The sequence below is a fragment of the Apodemus sylvaticus genome, chromosome 10 (assembly GCF_947179515.1).
Source record: "Apodemus sylvaticus chromosome 10, mApoSyl1.1, whole genome shotgun sequence".
In the NCBI taxonomy this organism is placed as follows: domain Eukaryota; kingdom Metazoa; phylum Chordata; class Mammalia; order Rodentia; family Muridae; genus Apodemus; species Apodemus sylvaticus.
The window spans coordinates 7670726-7686661 of record NC_067481.1 but is presented as its reverse complement, the minus strand read 5'-3'; positions in this window follow the sequence as shown (position 1 = coordinate 7686661).

Here is a 15936-nt window from a genome sequence, read left to right as displayed (position 1 = left end):
ATTGAATTCTTAACCAGCCAAGCAGAGAGACAAATGGTTCCCACACAAGATGTAGGAGGGGTGCGGTGGGAAAGGGGACACCCTCAGATAACTACCCAGCTATGCCTGGCATGGTTGGGAGGCAGGGCACAGCCCATTTCATCTTCGTAAAATGTTTTATTCACAGAAAGGCATGCTGGGCCAGAGATGATGACAGCTGCCCCAGGCCTAGGGGCCCTGTCATGGCCACACCCAGCTCGCTCTTGTGGTCCATTGTACTTGTTCAGCCCGCAGCACTTCAGCTCCTCACTGAAGAAAGCAAGAAACAGGAAGGTTATCTGGCTTGCCTGGCTGTCACTGCCCAGACACCAACCAACATTCTCACCAAGACCAACCAGCACCCCCTCAAACTCTGCAGAGGGCACGCCAAGGTTGTGCTCAGGGGGGCTGCTAAGCAGACTTCCTGTCTGCTGTCTCGGGGCTGGATCCTTCAGGAAGCTGCAGCCCCGTTTACAGCGGCAGCATGAATTATTTAGCATCTGCACCAGCCAGAGAGCTCTGACCTCATCCTCCTTGTGGGCCCTGTGAGGCTCTGACCTCATCCTCACTGAGGAAAGGTATCTGTTAATGGCCAGGAGTGGGGGTGGTGGGTCCCACCGGGTGTCAGTAATGGGGCGGGGGTCTCTTTGAGACTAGCACTCTCAAAGAGACTCAATTAGCTTTGTAGTAGGAAGTGACCTCGGAGTGGAGAGTTCTATACGATGTATAGAAATCAAAGGGTGATTACTAGTTGTGGCCTTCCACAGTCCCTTCCATCATCCCCCAGTCTCCGCTTATCTATAAAATAGGAGTGACAATCTTTGGATACACAAAAGAGCACTCACACAAAAAAATTACATTCAAGCATAGCACTCAAGTGTGTCCTCCCTAGACTATCCGACCTCTAGACTGGATCATTTGCTGTCTATCCTTGGGTACAACTTACCACTGTTTGCCCCAGGCATTGGCGTCCCAGGATGGGTGCAATAGCTGGCTTGGGGCTTGGAGGTATATGTTGGTATATCTTGGGAGTTCTCTGATGTGTAGGAGGAAACGCCTTGGTGGGTGGCTTACTTGCACAGGAAATCCAAATAGCCAGGCTGGAGAGCTGGGACCAGACAATTGCTCCCCAAGTACCCAAAAGGGCATTGAGAGGAGCGACTGCTATTCCTCTTTACAAGGAGAGACGGGAGCTCTGAAGAAGTTATGGAGGCTTCACCTGGCCATTCCAGAGTGGCAGTAACTCTGGGCCACAGGGCATCCTTATGGTGTGGCCTGACTGTCCTGCTCTGTCTGTGATGGAGTTGGGGAGATACAACAGTCTCTGCCTGAGGTCTGCAGTAGAACTAGCTAGATGACGGTCACTGCAAGGTTGTGCCTTCCACAGAGGAGCTGAGGGGTTTAGGAGGCCCATCCTGGCTAGCCAGCTTTCAGCCTGTAGGCTCGCTCTAGCCAGGCAGAGAAGGAGCTGCTCTCTGGTGTGTCCATAAAGAGGCAGAGAAGTTCACACCGCCTCCCAAGGCACTTTGAGGGTGCCAAGGGTGGGGACCTGGGAAGGTTTCACACTGAGTCCCAATCTGGAGGATCAGATGGGACCTTGCCAGAACTCCAGGGTTCTGGGTTCAGATCCTCTGCTTCCCTCTCCCACCACAAACACCCCCACTCTCTCCTAGGCTCCTGGGCTGTGTTTTGGGCTGAAGGAAGGTAGGCCTGAACATCTGGAGCTCAGGCTGTCACTCTCCTTGTAGGGCCCGCCTCTCCAGTCCCCAGCCAACCAATGCTGCCTTCTACTCTCACCTAAGCTCCATCCCTGCAATCGGGTTCCCCCTAAGTGCCAGCCAGCTGTGACCAGCTGCCCCTCACTGTCTCTGTGCCTGCCCAGCCCTGAGTGAGGATGGGGAGGGGGGATGGGTACGAGTGTTGGGAGTAGCCCACTGTGCCCCCACCCTGCTTTCCTAGCCTTCCCTATAGGGATCTGGTGCAGAAGTCTCTGTCCCATCTGCTCCACCAGCCCAGGATCATGTCTGTCTCAGCCTAGCTCATATCTGTAAGGAGGGCAGATGCCTGCACCAGCCAGCCTGGGGAGGGAGCTCCTCCACTGCTTTGGTTGGGCCTCAGGGGACAGTCTCCTTAGCCTGTCACTACTGACACTTGGGAAGGAAGACTTCTTTTGTTGGAAGCTGTATGTGGGAGATGCTGAGTGGGACCCTCTATCGGCTAGATGCCAGGATCTCCAAGTCCCAGGTTGTGACAACCAAACATGTTTGGGGACATGGCAAATGTTGGTTAGCATTGATTGTCCAACCCCTGGGCTGAGGTCTGGTTCCCTGGGGAGTTACGTGGGGCCTCAGCCAGCCTTACAGGGACCCTGGGAATCCACACAGTCCTAGATTTTGCTTGCTTTCTGAGCTGCTTCTCTGGGGAAGGGCAACCTGGGAATCCCAATCTTTAGCTACAGTACAGGCAACAAGTGATCATTAACTCCCTACATCTTTCTTGGTGAGCTGAGTTGTCTTGGGATAAGAATGCCAGCCACACAAGTCTGTTTTCTGTACACTGGATCAGGGTATCTGAGTCACCAGAAAGACCCACAGTCAGAGCCCAAGGTCAGGGGAGAGTCTGGGTAGCAGGTGCCCAGCTGCAGGTCACAGCAAGGGGCAGGCCACACTTGGCTGAGCACAGCTCTCTGTCTTGTGACTCTCATAGGGATAAATGGACCCAGCACACACACACACACACACACACACACACACAGCTCTGGAAGATTCCCTTCCAGCCTTTGCACCAGATCCCTATAGGGAAGGCTCGCTGAGTGCCCAGCAGGGATGGGGGCAAGATGGTATTACCTCACATGCAAAGAACTTTCCAGGAGAAACCAATCCCAGACTCAAAGCAGATGGTTTTAGTAGCCTGCATATACTGACACCCTTATATTCAGATGCCCTTATTTGTGTAAAAGGATTCTGTATAAGAGAGTTGGGGAAAGCCGGGGGTGGTGGCGCACACCTGTAATCCCAGCACTTTGGGAGGTAGAGGCAGGCGGATTTCTGAGTTCGAGGCCAGCCTAGTCTACAGAGTTCCAGGACAGCCAGGGCTACACAGAGAAACCCTGGCTCGAAAAAAACCAAATCCAAAAAACCAGAGAGAGAGAGAGAGAGAGAGAGAGAGAGAGAGAGAGAGAGAGAGAGTTGGGGAAATAAAATTTAGGTTCACCCGTGGGAGGGTGGGAGTGCTAGGTAGAGGAGGCAGAGACTTTGACTGCCTTGCTGTTTCTCTACCCCGTCTTCCCTTCACACCCCTTTCATTCTCTATTTTCACTGAGAAAATAAACCATGAATTTGATTTCCGAATTCACAGCAGTGCTGGCAGGGTAGGGGTGGGGTTGGGGTGGGGTAGGGGTGGGGTAGGGTAGAAGGCAAGACCTTGCCCGTGGGAGGCAAGGGCACAAACCCCACCCACTCCAGCTCTGAGTCACTGGTTTTAAGAAGTTTTTTTTTGATATTATTTTTAGTTATGTGTGTACGTATGTGATTGTGTATGAGTAAGGACATGTGTCTTTTACATGCATGCAGTGCCCCTGAAGGCCAGAGGCTTTCTTTGGATTCCCTGGAACTGGAGTTAGAGGTGATTGGTGCTGGGACCTGAACTCAGATCAGAGGGAAGGGCAGCGTGGGTGCTTGGGGCCGGGGAAATGAATGGCTTAGTGGTTAGAAACGCTGCTCCTACTGGACAAGGTGGGGATGTGCTGCCCACATTATCTGTGTCACAGATAAGGGATGACTCCGCAGTTAGGATTGCTCTAGGAAATGCCTGGTGCTCTGCTCCCACTTCAGGTCGTTCAAGACCTCTGTAACTCTAGCTCCAGGTGATCTGACACCAGATCACCTAATCTTTGCAGGTTCTGGTACACACACGAACCACACACACACACACACACAGACACACACCCCTAAAAGAAAAAAATCCAGCAGCTGAGTTACAGGAAGCCTTTATAAAGGGCTCATCTTTGGGACTGGGGGGTGGGGTGGGGTTCATTTGTGGAGTAAAAAAGGACCAGACAACCTAAGGTTATACGTGCCCCCTTCCAGCACCCTGGATATATAATTGATTGATTGATTGAGACAGGATCTTATGCACTCAGGCTGGCCTCGAACTCATTATGTAACCACGGATGCAAGGACAACCTGGGAACCTCTGATCTTTTGGCTTCCATCTCCCCAGTGCTGGGATTAACAGTGTGTACTGACATTCCCGGCATATGTAGTGTCCAGGATGGAAGCTAGGGCTTTGTGTGCCCTGGGCAAGTAGTCTACACCCCCAGCTAAGCTACACCCCCAGCCCCACCTCTGGAATTTTCAAGAGATCCCTGTTTATTGTCCTTTAGAGTTCCTCAAGGGGACAGAGATCAAATAGGGCGAAGGTGCAGGGCCGGCCACTCTTCTGTGTCACATAGGTGGAAAGCCGTAGTCAGTGACTCACCGGGTCACTGGGATCTGGGCTCTGATTTTAGCAGCAATTTTCACCTTTTAAGGGAATCTTTTTTCCCCTGTCTTTGTTTACATGTTTCCTACTACACTCTGGACTCCCAGAAAGGAGAAGTTGCTGTATTTTTATCTCTACGGTCCCGATCCCATCTTTGGGCCCAGAGCCTGGCATAACAGGGGAAACCATGGAATATTTGTTAAGCAAATAAGCAAGGTTGGATATCAAGTGCCACCTGGTGGAGACACCCAGATTCAGGCTAGACCAGTGGACCTGCAGGGATGTGTCCTGGTAATGCTGTTTGGCTTGAGGTCCAAGATGTGGGGTCAGATAGTCAAGAGACTGAGGGGAAGGAAGAGGCTCCGCCCACTTTGAATAGGTAAGATGAGGCACCCACTGTGGTCCACTGCACATAGCTCTGCAAACATGGGCGGAGTTATGTACTGAAGGCCTTGGAGGGGGTTAGGAGATGGCTCAGCTGCTAACGTGCTCACCAAACAAGCATGAAGGTCCAAGCTCCATCCCCAGAACCCATGTAGAAAGGTAGGCATGGCAGCTCATCCGTGGTGGCACAAGACTTTAAGCTCAGCATTCAGGAGGCAAAAGCAGGTGGATCTCCGTGAGTTCGAGGCCAATCTGGCCTATGGAGCGAGTTCCAGGACAGCCAAGGCCACACAGAGAAGCACTGTCTCAAACAAACAAACAAACGGATAAACAGAGATATGCACTCTTATACGCTGTGTAAAAGCATTCACCTGTCAATAAAGAGCTGATGGGCCTATAGCTGAGATAGGAAACAGCAGGTGGAAGTTCCGGTAGGAAGAAAGGATTCTGGGAAGAAGCTTTTGGGAGGATTTCCCCGGGGGACCCTAAGGAGGACAGACGCCCGGAACCTAAGCAGAAGTAACTGTCCATGTGCTTTACAGGGAATGGGCTAAGGGGATCAATCAGGTCTGAGCTAATTGGAGAACATGTAAAGCGTTGGCCTAGGTATTTGTAAATAAATAAGAAGTCTCAGAATCATTATTTCAGGGAACAGAGTGGACAGGTGGAAAATCCTGAGATTACAGATGGCAAAGCACACTACAAGACATACACACACACACACACACACACATATGCACACATACAAACACTTATGCACACATACACACATATGCACACATACACACACATACACATATGCACACATACACATACATACATTCACACACACACACATTCACACACATTCACACATATATGCACACATACCTGTATACACATGTACATTTACATGTTCACATGCACATGACCATACATACCTGTACATACCACACATACTAAACAAAAATAAATAAATAAAGCAATAGAGATAGCAATAAACACAAACCCTCCTGGACTATGGTCACTGTAGACTGATAGCCTCATTATTGCAGGAGGAAAAGCTAAGGCTCAGAGAGGTTAGAAACTCAGACAAGGTCACACAACGTATTCAAAACCAGGTGGGATCCAAAACCTAGGCTATGCTGGGTGTGGTAGTGCAGGTCTTTAATCCCAGTGCTCAGGAGGCAAAGTCAGGTGCATCTATGTGAGTGTGAGAACAGCCTGATTTACAAATTAACTTCCAGACTAGGCAGGAATACATAGTGAGACTCTGTCTCGACAAACAAAATCCAAAAGCCTAAGCTAGGCTTTCTATCTCTTTTCATTTATTTTTTGGGTTATCCATTTTTAGAACTAATCTCTTGGCCCTGTCGGTAGTTCCAAGGTGTAACTGGTACACCGGGTCTCACAAGCTCAGCCTTTTTTGTCCTGTGAAATCCTCCCTGTGGGGACCCCTGCCTTCTGTGGAGAGAATTTTGGTGAGAAGGATCCCTGCCTCAAAACTTAACAACTGAGTACCACCTGAAACCTCCTTTACTCTCCACGGGGCCCCTGGCCCCGCCCACCCCGCCCACACACCAAGACCCTGCCCCCGCCCACCCCGCCCACACACCAAGACCCTGCCCCACACACCACAGGCCCCGCCCTAAGGCCAGAACAGCCAATAGGTCAGAGAGTCTCCAGGAGCAATTCCTGTGTGGGGACTGGCCCAAGCATAGGTGGTTTTCCTGCTTTATCCTGCTTACTTGTTCTCTCTCTCTCTCTCTCTCTCTCTCTCTCTCTCTCTCTCTCTCTCTCTCTCTCTCTCAATAGCAGAACAAACACTTGTTCAGAAAAAAGGAGAAAATAACTTCCAAGAGTGCAAAGGAATTCAAAGGAGAAACGAACTTCCTTGTTGTTGTTTCTGAGACTGGGGTCTTGTGTAGCCCAGGCTGGCTTCACACTTGCTATGTAGCAGAGGATAGCCTCGAACTCTTGATCTTCCTAGTTCCAACTTCCAAATGCTAGGATTACAGATGTACACCACATGCCTGCGAAAATGCTAGATGCTTATTTTTGTTGTTTTGTTTTGTTTCTTGGAGTCCATGTTGGCCTAGAACTTCTACTAGGCAGCCTCAGCTGGCCTTGAACTCGTGACTCTCCAGTCTCAGCCTTCTGAGTGGTACTGGAATTACCATTTTGTACCTGGTTGGGTTCAGATTTTTTTAAAAAAAATTTATATATTTATTTTATGTATATGAATCCTCTGTTTCTATGCACACCAGAAGAGGGAATCAAATCCCATTACAGATGGTTGTGAGCCACCATGTGGTTGCTGGGAATTGAACTCAGGACCTCTGGAAGAGAAACCAATACTCTTAACCACTGAGCCATTTCTCCAGTCCTGGGTACAGATTTTTTTTTTTTTTTAAAGCTCCTCAAAGGATTCAAAAGTGCATCTGGATTTGGGTTTTTGCCAGTGTGGTCAGTGGGACTGGGAAGTAATATTCTGCTTTGCCGGACAGAGCCCTGCCCAGCTGGGCCACTTCTGCATTCTGAAAATGGGAAACCTTAGCAGCTTTAAAATCAACTCCTTGGACCCCTTCTCCCTCTCCCTCTCCCTCTCCCCTTCCTCCTTTTTTTATTTTTATTTTTATTTTATGCACACTGGTGTTTTGCCTGCATGCGCACATATATATCTGGGTAAGGGTGTCAGATGACCTAGAAAGAGCATTACAGACAGTTGTGAGCTGTTATGTAGGTACTGGGAATTGAACCCAGGTACTTTGGAAGAGTAGCTACTGCTCCTAATTGTGGAACCATCTCTCCAGTCCCCAAAACACATTTGTAAGGAGCGAGTGGTCTGTGAGCTGGGAGCCTTAGATGTTAGGCATGAGACCCAGAGCCCAGTGTATAGGGAAAGACCAAATCAAGCCTTGCCTGGGGGCAGGACAGTCTTCATTTGCCTTTTAGGCCCCCAAGCAGATGAGCAGGTGGCCCTCTGTGCTGCACCTGCAGCCCAGCCCCTCCCTTCTTCCCAGCAGTCCAGCAGGTAAGACGGCCCAATGCTCTGCTTGCCCCAGAGGGCTGAGCCAGCATCAGGTGGGTCTCAGAGACATTGCTCCTGCTGGGAACCCGAGTAGCCTTGGTTTCACTGGTTCCTAAGCAGGGGCCTGGGAGACCTCAGTGTCCTCTGGCTACCTCCTGCCTGGGCTGTGAGACTCCTCTCACATCTCCTTCCTTAACTGCCCCTGAAGAGGTCTCCGGTCCTCTTCCCAGTGTTTGATGCCTCCTGGGGTCAGGCAGAAGGTGGGGATAGAGGATGCCTGGGGCATCAATGCTATACCCCTGGATACACCAGCAGTTCCTATACAAAAGTTTCTGCTTTCTCAAGGGTGACCAGCAGATGGCGATAAGGACTGCTCGTGGCTCTCTGGGATCTTACCTAGGGTCCAAGAAAATCCCTTTCCTTCCCTTCCTCTCCCCTCCCACCTCCCCCTCCCTCTGTTCCTCTTTCTCTGTCTCTGTCTCTCTCACTCTCACTCTCTTTCTCTTTTTGGGACAGGGTATCTCAATATGTAGATCTTGAGATCGCAATATGTAGATCTCGCTGTTCTCTAACTCACGATCCACCTGCCTCTGCCTCCCCCAGTGCTGGGTGGGATTAAAGGCCTGGCAGAAGCTTCCACTTCTGGCAGAAGCCTCTTTTTTGTTCTTTTTGTTTTTTTCTTTCTTTCATTCCTTTTCTTCTTCCTCCTCCTCTTTTTCTTCTGTTTGTTTATTTTTTGAGACAGGTTTTCTTTGGCTGTCCTGGAACTCACTCTACACCAAGCTGGTTTCAAACTCATGGGGATCCACCTGCCTCTGCCTCCAAGTGCTAGGATTAAAGGCATGCACCACCACCACTCGGCAGAAGCCTCTTTTCTATTGAGCTGTGAACCATACAGGCTCCACAGCCAGTGGTTTTATCCTGAATTAACAGTCACTGGTCCTGGTTCCCTTGGAATTACATGGGAACAGGTAGAGATCTCCCCAGGGGAGTGCTCACTCCATCGCTTGTCTATTTCTGGGTTTAGCCATCTGGTCTACCCCAGCCTCATTATATCCAGACCCAGCTCCTGTTCATTCTCTTCCTGATTCTTCAGATGGTGTTGAACCATATGATTTTCTGCATATAACAGTCTCTGTCTTCACAGAAGCTGTGACTATTGTAAGACACTCTCAAGAGGAGGCTGTTAGCAAGCTGTGCTGGAGAATACTTCCAGTCCCAGCACTTGGGAAGCAGAGGCAGGCATATCACTCTAAATGTAGGGCCAACCTGATCTTCATAGTGAGTTCCAGGCTATCCAGGGCTACATAATGAGACACTGTCTTAAAAAATAATAAATGAATAAAAGAAGATTTTAAAACATCAAGCTATTAATGGCTGGTATTTCCTCATAGAAGTGTGTGTGTGTGTGTGTGTGTGTGTGTGTATAGGATTATTGACCTTCATTTCCAGCCATTTGGATTTAATTCTTCCCTTATTGCATATGCCCCGAGTGTGCAAACAGTGGAAGTCTAACTGAAGCAGGCAGGGGGGGAGGGGCTCCATCTATGCAGCCACGGGAAAGTCCTCTAAGATCCTTTCCAGTGGTGTGGCTGCTTTAGGGTCACAGAAGCTCCTGAAAATGACCTCTCAGTATCTCCAAGTTGAGCTTTGGTGGCCACGTGCTTTGGTTGGTTGATGGTGATCTATAAAGAGTTTGTCTCTGTCAAGGAAGAGTCCTGGAAACAGATAGAGAGATGGGGCAGATGGAGGCAGGCGGGCACCAAGAGTTAGAGCGGGAAGGACTTGGCCTCAGAGGAGTCCAGCCAGCCAGCCTCAGTCAGTCAGTACTTCCCTGGGTTCCACTGAGAAGCAGCCCCTCAAGGCTGGCTGCACTGCCTCCTGACTGGAGAATAAGGAGTCCAGTTCCTTCCTTGAGGGCTTTTATGGTTTTGGTACTTGGCTTATCCAGTCTTGTGGGAAGTACAGAGGTCCTGTGCTCACAGATAAGCCCTAGGGGAATGAAGAATGTTAAACACACAGGGTTGACTTTTTAAAGGGAGGCATGTGTGATCTGTTCTCCACTCAGAAGGCTGGGGCAGATGTGGTTAACAGCCTTGTTACTTTTGAAGAAAGAAGACAGTACCAGATCCTCTCCCAGACACTTATCAAGAGCTTGTCAATCTGTAGAGCCTGTCTTTATTGAAGGTATCACATGTAGTCAACCTATAGAACCCATCTTTATGGAAAATGTCACACGGACTTTTTAGAGAGTTCATTGTAGCCACATCTTACTTTATAGTACACACAAGATTGAATTAATTATCACCAGGAAAATGTTCACCATATTGTACTATATTTAAATGTGCCCAAAATAAACTACTCGGGATTAGACTTCTGAAGCTTGAACCAACACAAGCTACTGAGTCATGTTGCACCTATCTTCTTGCTTCCTGTGGATTGTTACTCTGTTGGCCATGGTGGTGGCACACACACACACACACACACACACACACACATACACACACACACACCCCTCTGTGTTTCTTCCCACTCTGTGGGCAGAGAGTAATTCTTTGGAGCACTCACTATCTGTCAGAGTGGGAAGGTCCCCAAATGGACGACAACCTCAGAAACATTTAGCCACAGGGTTGGAGATGTAGCTAGGTTGTAGATGTAGGGAGAGTGCTTACCCACCATGCACAAAGCTCTAGGATGGAACCCTAGCACCTCATAAAACTGGGCATGGCAGCGCACACCTAATCCCGGCACTCAGAGGGCAGAGGCAGGAAGATCACAAGTTCGAGGTTATCCATCCTTCCTGACTCCAACCAGATCAGGGACAAAGGCTGATGAGAGAGAGTTTGCCTTTGCCGGGTGTCTTCCCTCAGGTGAGAAGGAGGAGGAAACAGCAGTGGTTGCCAGGATGCAGAGGCCCCGGGGTGTGACAGTCACTTCCTGAGAGGCTTTCTATTTTCCTCCCCTAAGCCTCAACTACCCAGTCCCTCCACTGTGCTCCTCGGACATCAGCTTAGGGACTCCCTGCTGCTTTCTTCCAGCCAGTCTCCCATGCCCTGCATGGTCCATGTTCCAGGGAGTCTTGGCAGGGGAATTTGGGTTAATATGATAGATATGGAATTTTGCAAGTCAGTCATCTTTCCCTCTGAGTTTGAGTAGAAAAAAACGTAGGCGTATGACTGGCTTTGAACTTGTGATCCTCCTGTCTCAGCCTCCTGAACTTTAGGGTCACTGGTATTTGCTATCACGCTCTACTCTGGTTTCCTTTTCTTCTGCTCCCCAAAGACTCATAAAGTAGGCGGAGTGAGGAGTAGAGCTTCTATTTTGCCTATGAGGAATCTGTGTGAGGCCCCCTCCTCCCTTACACACACACACATACATACACACACACACACACACACACACACACACACACCCTTCTCCCAGCCCCACCCTTCCCTTCCCTTTAAATATGCTGCCCCATTGTCACAGTTGGGGGAATCTCCCTGGGGCAGGTGGCCCTCTCTGACCTTTTCACCTTCTACCCATTGTGTGTCCTGACAACTAGCCATGACTCAGAAGCATTGTGAGGTCAGTACTGGGAGCGGCCATTCTTTCGGATACTGCTACCTTTGTGCATCTTAGGTTATGTGTATGTGTGTGCATGTAAAGGGGGTTGATTAGTGGCTGGAGGCTGCCACTACCCTATTCCAGGTGCACAGACCACCCAACTGTGAGGAGCAAAGTGACATTGGTGAAGTGGACAGTCTCAGGGAGTTAGCTGGTGACTTCTTGCATGGACGTCCTATGCCCTCACACTATGAGCCAAACCAATCCCTCCTTGAGTGCTTTTGTCATAAAAAAGAGCCAAGTAGTTATAAAACTACCCATCTGCTGGCCTATAGTTCCTGTTCTTCCCTGTCATTACGAACCCAGGGCTAGGATGGACACATTGTGGCCATGATGACCAGCTGGTGTACTGAGGCTGGGGTCCAAGAGACACGCTGGGCATGCGTCCAAGTTTCTTGGGCCCCTTAGGGATCTGCCACTCAAGGTTAATTCCCCAGAGATGAGCAGGGCCGTGGGACAAGGAAATGCCCAGATGTCTAAACGGGGCAGGCCAGGCCAAGATGGTGGTAGAGTGGCCTTGACCACTGAAGGGAAACCAAAAATTCCCAGTCTTCAGACTGTCCCCAGTGGAGCCCCTTCTTTACCTGCTTGCCATGTGTAGCCTGTATCTTTGCCTCTATTGTGTGTCCCAAGTTGCATACATTGGGATCACAGCAGAAGCACAGGCATTGGGTGTACGAGGAAGTCAACCCCTTCTGCTTTTCTTAGGTTCTCACACGGCCACAAAGCTTTTCTTCCTACCATGGGAATTACAACCGCACAGACCCGCTTCCTGTTTCCCAATGCTTGCTTGGGGCCCAGCCTCTGACTTTCACTAGAACAGTCAGAGGCTCAAAGCCATCTCTTGAATCCTTGAATAAATGCAAAGAAAGACTTGTTTCCTCCAGGGAGAGATGGGTGGGAGGGCACCCCATCCCAGGTAGAGAGACCACCAACAGGACCCCCACCTCCCATCAAGTCCAGCTGGTGAAGCAGTGAATGTAGCGTGGTTACTTACAGAGGTGTGGGTGACTCAAAGATGTGAGACCATGGGGAAGTTCTCCTGGGTGACTTACAGACAGCTATGTCACTGAGGAGTCCCACCCAGAACGCAGATAACATAAGAAAAGAAGCCCTGGACAACTGGCAAAATTCAAAACAGACATACCAGGAAAAGACCCGGAGAAGTATTCCATCTCAGATAACTGAGGCGAGACTAAACTAAAAGCAGAGATACTTCGGCTTAGGAAGAGTCTAGGGCAGTAAATGACAGTCATGTTCACGTGGTCTCACAATCGGTACACAACTCAATGCCCACAGATGGGCTGCCGTAGCTGACATAAGCCACAGGTTCTGTGTGTGCGCAGGTGTGCAAGGCAGGTGGCCTTGTGTGTGTGAAGGCCAGGGGAGGATATCCAGGGTCTTCCTCTGTGGCTCTGCTTGCTATTCCCTTGAGGTAATGTCTCACCAAACCTGGAACTCACCCTTTTTTGAAGAGACAGTCGGCCAGCAAGCCCCAGCAGTCCTCCTGCCCTCAGCACTGGTGGGCAGATTCGTGTTGTGGGAAACAAAACCCCTCACTCTAATAAATTAAAGTGACTAATGAAAGTGAAGTGATTTTTAATATTCTACAGAAAGGGACACCAGCATGGAGAAAAGACAAAAAGTGGCTGGCACACTGATCTGACACAAAATAGTACTTCCTTCCTTCCTTCCTTCCTTCCTTCCTTCCTTCCTTCCTTCCTTCCTTCCTTCCTCCCTCCCCCTCCCCCTCCTCCTCTTCCTTCTCCTCCTCCTCCTCCGTCTCTCTCTCTCTCTCTCTCTCTCTCTCTCTCTCTCGCTCTCGCTCTCTCTCTCTCATTCTCTCTCTTTCTTCCTTTTGGTTGTTTTCAGTCAGGATTTTTCTGTGTATCCCTCATCCCTGCCTATCCTGGAACTTGCTCTGTAAACCAAGCTGGCCTCGAACTCAAAGATCCACCTGCCTCTGCCTCCTAAAAGTGTGCACGCCACCTCCCAGCTAAGACAATGGTTCCTAAAGTTCCCAGTTGTGAGGAATTCCAGCCCACTTTCCCTAGGCTGGTACTTTAGACAGTTACAATCGTCACACCCTTCCCAAGATCCCGACTCTTTCGGCTCAGGATGCAAAGCCTTAGCTAATGACTATCTGGGGAGACTGCCTCCTTTTCTAATCCTGGGCTTGTTCCCCTGGCAACTTCCCATCGCAGAGTCCTGAGACAAGCAGGCGCTGTCCACCAGGCTTCACCTGCTTTCCTGTGGTGTGTGGATGAGTTCTGGGCATGCCTCCTACTGAGAGTGGGCCACCAAGATTTAGTTCTGACAGTGTCTCCATGTCCAGATTTTTACACGGGTGCTGGGGATCCAAACTTAGATCCTCACACTTATACGATAAACATTTTTTATCTACTGAATCATATTCCCAGCACCCCACCTCCTTCTTGAGCCGAGATCTTTATTAGTTAATTAACTAATTCATTCATTCATTCATCCATCCATTCATTCACTTTACATTCCAGTATTAGCCCTCCTCCTCCCAGTACCACCCCCACAAAACCTCCCCCATTCCTCCCTCCTCCCATCTCCTTAGAGAAGGGGGAGTCTCCCTCTAGGTATCACCCCCCCTTCTACTCCCCCATTGAGTCTTATGTGGTTTGGGCTAGCCTCAGACCCGTAGTAGTCAAGGATGACCTTGAACACCTGATTTTCCTGTTTCAGTCTCCTAGAGCTGGGACTATGGATCTGTGTCATCACAGACAGTTTACAAGCTAGGGTTTTGCTCAATGTCACTCAAGCAAGCAAACCAGTCCCATTAGAGACTTGCCTCCTTAGTCTCTGACTAACCTGGGTGTTCAAGCCCACAACAGCGTCTTTTACATCATAAGACATCTAGGGAATAAAAAAAATATATTCTGTGACTCTTACAGTGAGCAGGCTATATAAACCATAAAACATGACTCCTTTCTTGCCTGTTCATGTTCGGTACAAGATCAACAGCCAAAGTGTCTTTGTTAGCTTCAGAGGTCAGCTTGACCCATCCCAGAGCTAGCTAGCTGAACGTGAGCCTGGGAACCAGTCAGTACACAATGTTTTCCCATGGTTTCTGCTTCAGTTCCCCCTCTGACTTATGGATTGTGACCGGGAAGCGTAAGTTAAACAAAACAAACCAGAACAGAGCAACAAAATAACCATCTGTAAATCCGACTGCAGGGGATCTGGTGCCCTCTTCTGGCTGCTGCAAGCACTGCACATAGGGTATACATACAGACAAGCAGGCACACACACACACATACACACACACACACACATAAATACAAATGTTTATTATTACATTTTTTGAGATAGGGTCACATTATTTAACTCTGGCTATCTGAGAATCCACTATGTAGACCAGGCTGGCTTCACAGAAATCCTGCTTCTGCTTCCCAAATGCTGGGATTAAAGGCATGTACCACCCTGTCTAGTTTAATATTTGTTGTGGTTTGTTTGTTTAATTTTAAAAGTATTGTGGTGGTTTGAATGAGAATGACCCCCATAGGCTCATAGATTTGAATACTTGCTCACCAGGGAATGACACTATATGAAAGGATTAGGAGGTGTGGCCTCATTGAAGGAAACTGTCTCCAGGGCTTCAAAAGCCCAAGCCAGTAACAACATGTCTCCTCCTGCTCCCTGTGGATCTGGATGCAGAACTCTCAGCTACTTCTCCAGCACCATGTCTAACTGCAGGCCGCCATGCTTCCTGTCATTATGACAATGGACTAAACCTATGGAACTGTAAGCAAGGTCCACTTCAATGCTTTTTTTAAAAATAAGAATTGCTAGGGCTGGAGAGATGGCTCAGAGGTTACGAGCACTGACTGCTCTTCCAGAGGCCCTGAGTTCAAATCCCAGCAACCACATGGTGACTCACAACCATCTGTAACAATATCTGACTCCCTCTTCTGGAGTGTCTGAAGACAGCTACAATAAATAAATCTTAAGAAAAAAAAAAAGAATTGCTGGTCATGGTGTCTCTTCACAGTAACAGAACGCTGGACCAAGTCGAGTATCTAGAACACCAAGTTTCATGCTGATCTTTAGTTGACCTATGATGTCATTACTGTCATAGAATGGTGTGTTTTCTTGTTGCTGAAAGAGTCTCTCCAGACTTCTGGGCTCAAGCAATGCTCCTGCCTCCCCCTCCAGAGTAGTTGGATAATAGGGGTGTGCCCCTGTACCTGGACATCAGAGAAATTTCCTCAGGATCACCAGCTCTGTCTTCCACCCGTTTAGTAGCATAACTGTCAAGTGTCTTCAAGGGGACATTTGTAGCAGGAAACGGAAAGCATGGAATACTCAGGAAGATCTGGAAGGGAGGGCGCTCTAGGGACCTCATCATTGGCACAGAGCTGCCTGTGGGTTTAATAACTACTATTATTATATGACAACTAGCTAGTTAA